Source organism: Oryzias melastigma, linkage group LG16 (genome assembly GCF_002922805.2).
Source record: "Oryzias melastigma strain HK-1 linkage group LG16, ASM292280v2, whole genome shotgun sequence".
In the NCBI taxonomy this organism is placed as follows: domain Eukaryota; kingdom Metazoa; phylum Chordata; class Actinopteri; order Beloniformes; family Adrianichthyidae; genus Oryzias; species Oryzias melastigma.
The window spans coordinates 19,689,953-19,701,922 of NC_050527.1; the positions used below are offsets into that span (position 1 = coordinate 19,689,953).

The window sequence follows — 11,970 nt, forward strand, 5'->3', positions numbered from 1 at the left end:
TAGTTTTATGTCAGCAGCAATTAAAAAAAGACTTAATTAAAACATTTTTTTTAAAGAATTTGTGCAGTTAATTTGATAGTTTTTGTTGGAAATTCATAAACTTATCTTTGAAGAAATCATTCAGAGATTTTTAGTGACCCTTACTGTGTTTTTGGTACAGTTAAAACCCCAGAAACAGTCCACTTTATTATGAATCCTGACTGTGCTTACTGACCTTGAGTTTGGTGGTCTAAATGTTTTAGTACGACTGTGAAGCTATAAAGCTGTAACACTGGATGGATTTCTGGAGCATTGTGGGTAACGTAGTCAGGAGGGATGCGTGCTATTCTTCAAATGTTTGTGAATGATTTAACAAAAGTTTGACTGTTTTGTTTTGATGAATGTGCTACTTTTAAAATGAAAACATCAATTTTCTTCAACCGGAGAGCCACAATGGAAGGGTCATGGAGGCTCTGCAGGTTCCAGACTCCTGTACCCGACCATGTCAGACACCAAAGATGGAGGACGTTTAGCTACGAAGCTGCAGAGTGTCGGCATAAATCGGACGGTCAACAGTTTTCTTTTGACTTTCTTCTGAAGGAATGGTCCCACATTTCTGCTCCTGGCTTCTTTTTCCCCTCTGCTGGAATCTGGAGGGAGTTCAGAAAGTGGCGTGACGTTTGATGCAGTCCAGCTGCCTGACTCTTCCACTCCGAGTGTGACGCAATTTATGCCTCTCATTCTTCTCCACTGGCTTCTTTTTAATGTTCCAATCTCCACGTCTGTCCACTCTCTGGATTGAAGTTTGGCTGCCAAAACTGTGGAACCGTTGTCACATTCACTGCTGTTTAGTTTTGAAGCTGTGCTGGAAGTGTATTCCTCTGACTTCAAGAGGAACTTTCTTTCTTTCTTCTCACGCTGAGAGACGGAGGTCCAGAGCGCTCCGTCTTCACCTCGCCGCTGGTTCCCTCTGCTGGCTTCTGCGTTGATCTCTGAAATGTGTTATTTATGGAAAACAGTGAATATCTAAATGCACAGTGTGCTTGCAGAATGCGTCTTACCTCACGTTTCAGTGGTCTCGGCTTTTTGTAAAGCTGCCTGCAAAGATAGTAGCGGCTGACTTTGGAGGCTTGCCATGTGCATCTATGTGGGAGTGTCCCGGAGAACCGTGATTGGTTCGACCGGCTGTAGTGCAGGGATGGACGCTGCGATTTCTGCATTCCCGCTCATCCCTTTCTCTGAAACTTTTCAGGAGGAGAAGAATGAGTTAAAATGTGTGATGAAGGACGTGCAGCAGCAGCGAGTACCACAGATTTATGAACAGTAACCTTCTTCAAAGCGGTTATTGTATTCTTTTAGCTTAATTTGATGATTCAACAAATCAGTTTTTTTTTTAAAGAAAAAGGTTTTCAGTTTAAATACGGTCGTCCTGATTTTTTTTTACAAATACAAGCATTTAAAAAACAGGCCATGAGTAACGTTTGAGTCATTCAAATTTGGAATCCAAACGCCATTTCATTAATATAAATTGTTCTTAGAATTCCCTTCCTTGGAGCAGGAGGCGGCGAGAGCCCTGAAGTGGAAGCTGCAAAGACACAATATCAGTTTTCCCAGGCTGTCAGCGCGGCCCTGTTTGTTTTACATTAAACTCCCAGGAAGAGCTTTAGCAGCCAGCCATTACTAAAACCCTCAACTCTACTACAGCGCTAACTCATTATCAAGAAATCCACCTGGAACTCCCACAATGATCTCCTCCACACTCCGACAGTCACTTTGAACCGCTGGAGTTATAGAAATAGGCAAGCAAGGCTGCAGAGTAATTATATGTTACAGTAACACCGGAGGCCGCCGAGAGAGGGAGAGAATGACAGCCGGGAAGACAGAGAGAAACCACCGGAGACTCTTCTGCACTGATAAACAACACGCGGATAAACAATGCAGCTGGAGAGAGGGAAAGCTTTACCAGAGGAAGCAAATTCAGAAACAGCTTTTTGGGATTTTCTGTTGAAATGCTGCAAATCTGACAGAAGATTGTGCTCAGGATTTAGATTTAGGGATGTAACTGTTCAGTCGAGCCACCATTTGATTAGTTTTAAAGACATTATTTTGATTTTTTCCGTTTATTTTTTTCTCAACACAATGAATTAAAGGAATTTTAAGGTCAAGTATGTTTTCTTTTTACCCTTACATCAAACTGTCTGTTTTCCTACTAACAGAAATTATTCAATACAAATAAACAATTATAATGAAATGATCACAAATCCTTTCATACTCGGTTCATGTTGTGTTCTACGTGTGACGGACTGCTCCGTACCCACGTTCGCTCAGCCCAAATGAGCGTTCACGAGCAGCTCGCAGAGAAAAAAAGACAGAGAGCTAAAGAGAGTTCATAAAAAGAGCACGGCTCCCAGGAAGGAGTCAGAATGGAAACAGCCGTGAAGCTGCGTCGTCAGCATGACTGTTTCAGTAGATTGTCAAAGTTGCAGTAAAGTTGCCATGAAAATGAAAAGTTGCTGGTTGAGGAACAAATCTTAGTGAATTTGCACTAATAGTTGTGATCGCAACATCCCAAAATCCTGGAGGGACGGACTTATGTGAAACTTTTAAATCTGAAAGAGATGCAAGAATTTCCCAGGAGGGAAGCGGATGAAGAACACACAGCCAGTTGGCTACACGCTCACGCACAGGTGCGCTCAGTCACAGGCGTGCACACTTACAGGTGCACACACTCACAGATGCGCACACACTCACAGATGCACACACACTCACAGATGCACACACACTCACAGATGCACACACACTCACAGATGCACACACACTCACAGATGCACACTCCGACATGCGCTCACACTGACAGCGAGCGTGCATGAAGAAATATCATCTGCCCCGCATTTTTTCTAAATGTAGGCCCAGGCCGAGACAAACCGATTTTTTTATTTTCATTTCCTACAACGATGAACATGTTGACGAGTTTGAATCGGCCTTTTACCAATTCTGGAAGAATTGTTACATCCTTATAGACATTAAAATGTGGCATAATAAAACAAATGTGTTTAGTTAATGACCTCCTTTGAGGCTTAAATCAGAGTTTAAAAGTAAAAATACTTTTTTTCCTCCTAAATGAAGTATTCAGTTCATAGTTACTGTGAGTTTTTTTGTTGGGTCATTTTTACCTGCTGTGTGAGCCAATGAAATCTGCACGTGTCCACATAATGTGGAGGTCACCTAAACTTTTCAGCCATAAGCCTCTTAAGCCAGGCCACATTCAGATAGAGCATGTTCAATAAGTCTCCGGAGCGACAGAGCCCATTGTTCACGCAGGAATTGACCACTGTAGCTGCGGCGTGCTACACCAGCGCCGAATTAGCTTCCTCTCTGTGTCTTTGAATCGGCTCACATTCTGCAGCCTGGCTTATAATCACATCCTCTTTATGCCTTCATTTGCTCTTTTCATTGATCCACATTTGCGGACCTCTGAGGCGTTCAGTGAACTGCCTTGAACCGATGTATTATCTATCCATGTTTTCTCCACTCGCTCTTTAGCTAACAGGCCTTTTCATGTCCTCTGGAAACTCTTTTTAGACAGTTTTCATTTTTTTCAAACCCCTAAGCTGCGCTCCTTCCTTTCCCTAGCAACATGCGGCGCTAATCTGAGAGAGGAGGGGACTCTTCCAGATCCAAATTTAATTGTTCATTTCAACCCTCCTCCTTTAAAAACGACTGCAGCGAGCAGGAGGTGCGATGGTTATTATCTGTTATCAGGGAACATAGTAAAACACTGTGACGGAATAATAACTAAACAACTGACTCATTGTAAAAAATTCATTATCAGTGTATTAAAACAAAATTGTACCCTAAAGGAGTCCCCACCACAGCTCAGAGCAGCCGACTAATTATGTTTAATTAAAAGACAACAGAGATCAACAGAATCACTTTCATTAGGAAATTATTAATGATTTCACTGCAACAATAATTGATTGCACTGAGCCAGGCGATAACTTGGTACGGTCAGGGTGGAGGGGGGCTGCCGGTGGGTGGGGGCACTTGTTTGGTGAAGTGTCGTTTCCACAAAAGCGTTTTTGGAGGAAGTGATGAAGCTGTGTTCATGAAGAGGAGGTGTGGAAAGTGAGGAGTGGGTTAAAGAGAGGAAAATCCAGATCATTCAGCAATCTGGGAGGACTTAGCTATCCCACATGCAGGGATTTCACTCACACACAAAGTGTGTTCTGTTGTCTTTGTCTGCAAACATATTAAAGAGAGCTTTTTCTCCCCGTTCCACTCCTAATCATATGAACTCTATGCACAAGCAGCTGCTGCTGCATTCTGATCCACATGAAAGACGTCAGCTCCAGACGCTTCCTCCGTCAGCCTTTCATCTGCATTGTTCTGTCGCTGCGGAGGCAGTTTCTCTGTGCTAGACAGCTGAGCGCAGACAGCAAACACAGCAAACACTCACATCGGCAGAATGCAGACGAGGCCATTACAGGAACGCTGCATTCTGGCTCACATGTCCGTCCGCATTCAGCGCAGACAAATCCCGCAGACAAAACCTGCAATTCAGAGGGAAGCGTTAAAGGCGTGATGGGCACTGATGAGGAGGAAGCCTCTGCTTTGCTGTCTGTCGCTGGGTCTCCGTGTGTTTTCGGCGGTTTGTTTTGTGTGTGCCAGTCGCCCTTGTATCAGTGCCTTGGAGGATGTCAGGCTAATGAGCGTGGGCCGTCCTTAGAGCAGGAGGGTTTGGGCTGTGCCATTCACTCTGCATATTTAAACGCCTTGTAGAGCTTAAGTAGGCCCACTTTTCCATGTCAGGGCAGCGTTCAATCCTGCTGCGACCATTAATTATGATACCATTGTGCTCCTCTGTGGCTAATATGTGCTGCACCCTCGTGGCATTATAATCATCTGAGTGAAGTACCTGGACCACACAGAGCTGGCTTTAAGAGCCACATTTTAAAGGGAACTGAAGAAAAAAGGGTTTGAGGAGAAAGTGTCTTCGCTTTTTAAACAAGAAAGTTTTGGGCAGGTTTAATACTGTAAAAAATATTTACATTTTACAGCAGTAGTTGCCGGAATTTCACCATAAAAAAGGTAAAAAATGTCCTACTTTCCTTTTTTTGGGCAACATTTCTTATTGCTGCTGTTAATATGTATTAACCCTTAAAAATTACAAAAATTAGCAAAAATATATATTATTTTTTACAGTAGAAAACTGGCAGCTGAGGTTGCCAGAATTTTACCGTAAAATATTCAGTGGTACTTTTTATCATATTAGGTTACAAAAACTTTTATTGTTATAGTTTACTTTTCTTTATTGTTGAAAATTGCATCATAATTTTACAGTAGGAACATTAAATGTATCCCATCTGCAAAATTAACAAAGACGTACATTCAATTTTACGCTAAAACAACTGATAGCGTATGTTGCCAGGATTTTACAGTACAAACAGAAGTTTTTCTCTGTAAAAATCACTGACATTTTTTACAGTGAACCAATAAAAGTTCATGAATAAAGGTTGGCTATTTGTTATATCCTTACAATGCACATTTTAAAAATCATTGCAACTTTTGCTTTAATCCATAAAAAATCTCAAATATTACCACCAGATAACTTTGTAGGGGATGATAAAAAGTACTTTTATAGAATTTAAGAGTATTACCAATAAGTGCTTAAACCCTGATCCACCTGCATACAATACCTTTATTGTGAAAGGGAGAGAAATGTATCAGATGGAGGAAATAAACTCCCTGAGGATTCAATGAGACAAAAGATGGTGTCCCATTGTGGCCTTATTGTTCCAATAAGCTGTGCATAATTTACTTTATTTGTTTTTATTGTTTTCCTACCTTTTTTAACAGTTGTATCTTACTCTGTTTTAGTATTATGCATTTGTTATTTTTGCTTGTAACTTCTAAATCTGTTCTGTATTTTCAAATCACATGGAGAATGTGTACATATTTATACTTATTAGCATTGTATAGTTTCCCACTATATTGTACAATTGAAACTGTTTCAAACTTTTGTAAACCTCAATAAAACTAGAAAAGTTGCATACCCTGGGATAATGCTAGTGCAAATTATTTTTGCTGAAAGTAGTCGCTAAAGAAGCTGAAGCTTTTAGCAGAAAATGGTGACGCAATTGCTGAAGGAATTTGCTGAAAATGCAAAAGCTATTTGCAAAATGTTAAATTTGCTAAGACTGAAAATTTCATCGAAGAACTTTGAAAGAGCGCTGAAGTTGACCTACATTTCTGAAGTATTTGTCGTAAAATTGTTTAAAAATCCCTATAACATGCACATTTTGTAAACTAATTAATTAGTGTATATTGCTTAAGTATAAGCTAAACTCCAAATTTGCCCAAAAAAACATAGTAGATGCCAAATTAGCCAAAAAGCTAGCTTGTTGCTTACATATTAGCAAAACTCCAAAACAGCCTAAAATTCATTTGTTAACTAAATTAGTCAAAAATGTTAGCATGTAGTTAAAACATTAGCAAAACTCCAAATTAGCAGAAGAAAACGTCAGTGTCAATTTAGCCAAAAAAGCTAGTAAGGATGTTGCTAAAATATGAGCTAAACTCTATCTTAGCCTAAATGACTAGATAACAAACTAGCCATAAACGTTAGCATGTTGCTATAATATTAGAAAAACTCCCAAGTTTTTGAAAATTATTCTAAAAGATTAAAACATGAATATATTTAAAGGTTTGTTGCTGATGTTTTCAAAATCTGAAGACTTTCTCATTCATTTCCAATGGGGCATATTTTGCTCAGTATTTCAATAACTATAAAGTTTATGAATACAAGCAGTAATGTCCTGAACAAGCTGAACGTTTAGATACCAAGATTGCTGAAATCACTGAAAGTGTGATTGAGTTTTTATGTGCTGAAAAACATACAGAGAGGAGCAGGAGAATCACTGTAGTGAGAGAAAAGCCCAATTATTGCAGGAGCTGTAGACTCACAGCTAAGTGGATTCCAAAGAGGCCGTCTTCATTTTTGGAACATGTCCTACCACTACTGCATGTATTCAATCAAAAAAAATTATTGCATTAATCACATATAATGTGATTAATGCATATTTCTCGTCTTAACTTCCCTCTCTTAACCACACAATCAATGACCGCTTTATATTCATTGAAAAATTCCCCGGATATGAAAATAAGCCTCTACGGCTCCCTACTTAATCTGCAGCAGGATCTTGAATCAGTAATTAAAGGGTCTGTTCTGTGTGTGGAAGTGTGTTAAAAATGGCTGCTTTTAGGCCTGGGCATGATCCAGCCCACCCCCCCATCACTGCTGTGGTAAGTAGGTGTGAAAAGCATTGTCAGTGTGCTGGAGGATAAAGCTCTGCTCCTGGATGCCATTGGTCAGAGTGGACCCCCCCCGACCCAACTCTCCAAGACACAGAGGCGCACCCATAAACACAGTTTAAGAAATGGTGCGTGCACGTGTGGAGATAATCAAAGACAAAAGCTGCGGGCAGAAAGAGGGTCCATTCTGCACGTATTTCTGGTTTTTGGAAGTGGGGGGGCAGACTGGAGTGTGTGCAGAGATGGAGGGGCAGAGATAGAGGAATCGCTGAGGTGGAGGGTTGTGCAGATTGTCAGTCAGTGTGATGGAAAAGCGGCTGCTTAAAGTCCCTGTGAGGGTTGACACAGGACTGCAGTGGAACTAAACTCATGATCACATGATCACAGCCAGAAGAGACGAGGAGAGGAGGGAGAAACACAGAACTAAATCACAGCCAGTGTAACACCGATACAGCAGAGAATAGAGTTGGAAATAAAATCCATTCAAGCTTTGGGGCCAGGTGCTGCAGGAGCCGTTTCTCCTTTGATAATGTATACACCTGCAAATCGATTTCCAGGTTAAGCTAAACATAATCAGATTTTCTCTGAGGAAATAGCCGGAGATATTACAAAATTGTTTTGCAGGGTCTCCGCTCGGTTCATACAGAAGAACGCGGAGATAACCTTTATACATACCTGTGCAGCTAATCCATTTTATTGATTGTACCTCCACCTGCATGAAATAAAGCACACCACCTTATAGTCTTAGGAGTATCAGTGCAATATCCCAGTTTTGCTTTTCTCATTGCAGCACACACAGAAACACAGACACAGGCAGCAACAACACGAGTTTCTTATCAGTAGGTCGTTTTATCGAGCGATCTGGTCAAAGGATTTCAGCGATTCTGGCCCTCTAAAAGTCCGATGGAATCGGTAGGACACCTGGATGCATGCGCGGGATTCAGCTGTGGGCTCTGCAGGGCCGATATGCAATATAGGGATGTTCAACTTCTGAGCCTCGGACTAGATAAGGGTTTCGATTATCAAACACAGTTTCTTTAGTCCACAATTGAGGTAAAAAAAAAAAAAAACTTTAAAAAATAGTTGAAACTGAGTCAGTGTGAGTCAAAGAAGAACTCCTCATTTCATCCTTAAAGAAGTTGGAAAATCACTTTCTATGTTCTAAGTAACTTTTTCCATTCTGTCCTATATTATATGTATAGTAATATCTAACTAAAGTACGTTTTTGAGTAGGGATGTTATTTAGTCTAATTCAGTATTTTACAAGTACAATGAGAAAAGTTGCATTCCCCCCAATAATGCTAGTGTGAGTGCTTTTGGCTAAAGATGCTGAAGAATTTTACTGTAGTTGCTGAAGACATTTGCTGAAAATGCTAAAGCTAGAAAGCTAAAGTTTTAGCATATTGCTAAAGTTGCTGATGGACTTATAGTGGGAGAATTGGAAGAAAGTGCTCAAAAGATTTGGACATTTTCTTGAAAAATCGCAAAAATTGCATAAAATCTTAAAATGCGTAAAAAGTATGAATACCAAAAGTACGAGTATGGTTGTCCGGAATGTGCTGAGCGTTTTGATACCAATAATCCATACGTTTCAAAAGTGCCTGAAGAAATTCTTGTGAAATCGCAAAAATTGAGGAATTTGTTTGACATCTGCTAAGAAAAATTCTGAATACATGCCAATCTTGCTAAAATATTTAGTGTCTTCCTAAATATTTACTGAACTCCAATTTAGTCTAAAAAAATTCAGAAGATACAAAATTATCAATTACAGTTCTAATTTATTCCTGCAGTGGCAAAAATGTGTAATTTATTGGATCAAATTTTACTTTGCTTTGCTACCCAGCCAGCAAGGCAGAGTGGGCCCCATGGGGTTTACAAGTGGTCAGAAAATGGGGGTTTATCCACATTAGCTTAAGTATACACTCAGTGGGTAGGCTCGCTAAGCTAGCCAGTCGCGCGATGGGCAGTGGAGCTTGCTAGCTTGCTACAGATGAAGTTGTTAGCATGCTACAGCACAGCTTGCTACCGATGAGCTCGCTAGCTTGATACAATGGAGCTTGGTAGCTCGCTACAGCAGAGCTTGCTGGCTTGATACAGATGAGCTTGCTAGCTTGATACAGATGAGCTTGCTAGCTTGATACAATGGAGCTAGCTATAGAGGAGCTCGCTACCTCGATATACCAGAGCTTTCTAGCTCGCTACAGATGAGCTAGCTAATATGCTACAGTGGAGTTTGCTACAGATGAGCTTGCTAGCTCGTTACAGCAGAGCTCGTTAGCTTGCTACCGATGAGTTTGCTAATATGAAACAGCAGAGCTTGCTGGCTCGTTACAGGGGAGGTCAGTAGCTTGATACAACAGAGCTCGCTAGTTCTATATAACGGAGTTCGCTATTTCGATACAGTGGAGCTTGTTGGCTAGCTTAGTGAGCCTACCCACTGAGTGGCCACTTAAGCTAATGTGGGCACACACAGGTGGGGCCACCAGTGTAACTGAACAAAGCTAATCAGGGGCCACATGTTCTGCCCACTTTGAAACCATATGGGCCCACTTGGCCTTGCTGGCTGGGTATTTGTGTTTTTATGTAGCATGTTTCCTTTAAACAAATGATTTTATCCAAATTGACTGAATTTACTTTTGATTTGTACATTTTTAAACATTTGTATGTGAATTCTAACTACCGCCCTGTTTGGTTTTGTGCTGAGACTGAGGGTAAACTTGAAACTTGAAGGGTCGGGTTGTGTTGCTGCTGCTCTGCCCGTGGACAATAATAGTGACAGTGTCCACTTGGCCTGATGTCAGCTTTAATAGTGAGATATGAACTTAAATTCATTCTCCTGGCCTTGAAATGTGTCCTATTTAGGTGAAGTACAAGTATTACAGCAAGAACTGGGTGATGGGAATTGCGAGTGCGTGGCGAGCTGGTGCCATGAGGGTGTTGCACCATAGCATTGAACACACAGATGCGGCGTCTGCTCATTTCAACGGGATCTCTGGAGAATCTGTTGCTCCAAGGTTTCTAGTTACGTAAAGCCTCCGACTCTGGTTTCGTTTGAATGATCCAGGTGTGTTTATTTATGCTTCAACAACTGACTTTGGTTTGTCAGAACAGCCAGACTCCTTCTCACTGCTGTGATGAAGTCATCCCACAGCCTCCATATTAGCTGAATTTAAGTGAAAGTCTGCAGGTCGCTGCAGCTCTGCTGACCTCTGCCTGTCGGCGGGAGGTGACAGAGACGGGTCTTTGTGTGAGGAAACGAGACGAGCAGACAGTCGTGCTGTAGGTACAGCAGCGTGGAGCGCTAGGCATCGGTGTCGCTCAGGTCAGACAGGGCCATCCATTCTCTAGGCCCCAGGGAAGAGGGGACGGGGGAAGAGGGAGCGGCGCATGGATGCCTGCATGTGAGGAGAAAGCGAGATGGGAGGGTGTTGATGCACTGTTTCTCTTAACTCTGTCAAAGCGGCTCCATTGTGCTCCCCCGTGCAGTGAGTGGAAGCCAATCTGTCATCGCTCCACTAGCCAGCACACTCGAAGAGGGCTCGACTGCAGGAAACACAAGTCTATTCAACGTGAAATGTAACTGGAATCCAAGCCCTCGGATTAAAAAAGAAGTGATGTAAGATCTCCTGAACCTGCTCTCCCACTCTGTGAAATGAGGCCTGTGAGGGACTGAGGACGATTGGTTTTAGTCTCATATCTGTTTTTTTTCATGATTGACGCTTTTCTTGATTGAACTCCAGTGAGCAAAGTTGGCGTCATTGTTCAAAGATGCGACTTTTCTCTCCGGCGCTGACATCAGCTCCAAAGCGTCTTTGTGGGACTCAGGTTTCCCCTCCTTTGCATCTTGTTTTCCTCAACACCTGTCACCCCTCGGCTGATGCCTGAACTCGCTAAGCCTGCATGCAGCTGAATGGCGGCCACTAATGCTATGTTCCAATGCCATTTGGAGTCACTGCCTCCCCGCTCCTCACGGGAATCCTCCTTTCCCCATTTTTTCCCTGTAATCTCCCACTCCTCTCTGTCATGGGGTGGCTTGCCCGCTGCTAACCTCCTCTATTTCCCATCCCCTCTTCTTCATACAACCATCACCTCCACCATTTTAATCCTTTTGACCCAAACCCCGTGTGTTTCCCTGTATCAACAGCTCCTGCAGATTACATCCTGCCTGCCTCCTTAGTGCTCTGTACTTCAGTCACTGGGGCTGCAGCTGGTCAGTGCATAGCAGCCTCTTAGTCAGACACTGCTGGGTGTGATAGCCACAGTGGCTAGTTAGCTCGGTCAGGGCTGTAGCCAGGGAGAAAGCAGCGCGAGGAGAGAAGAATGAGAGCAGGTACAAAGCAGCAGGTGAAATGAGGGAAGCTGTGGTTTCAAAAGAAACTTTGCTTCAGATGTCGGCCAGCTTCAGTAAATGACTTGTTGTGCACATTTTCTCATTGCTCCTGCAAAGAAATAGATTTACTCCTGCTTAAAACCAGTTCTTATAACTGATGAGCTGAGGTGCAGAAGCGCATCAATCGTTGCACACGTTTCATTTTTCATGACAACAGGTTCAAGTTGATTAAAAATGACGAGCAAAGACTTGAGCATTATTCAACCCATCTGCCTAATCAAACACATAAAATCAACTCTCATTTTTTTAACATTACACCAATTATTGAAGTGTTGCTGTGATTAATACGG

The 11,970-nt window shown here is 42.0% G+C and overlaps 1 protein-coding gene and 1 long non-coding RNA gene across 3 annotated transcripts in view; one reads left to right on the top strand and one right to left on the bottom strand.

Moving 5' to 3' along the window:
* zfpm2a (zinc finger protein, FOG family member 2a) overlaps window positions 1-11,970 on the top strand; it is a 172,347-nt gene that overhangs the window by 112,491 nt on the left and 47,886 nt on the right. The window lies entirely within an intron of this gene.
* Window positions 19-8,702, bottom strand: LOC112143410. Its single transcript, XR_002918737.2, has 4 exons — window positions 7,966-8,702; window positions 4,436-4,529; window positions 1,041-1,223; window positions 19-971 (listed from the first exon to the last, which is right to left on the bottom strand). It is a non-coding gene; the product is annotated as an uncharacterized LOC112143410 (long non-coding RNA).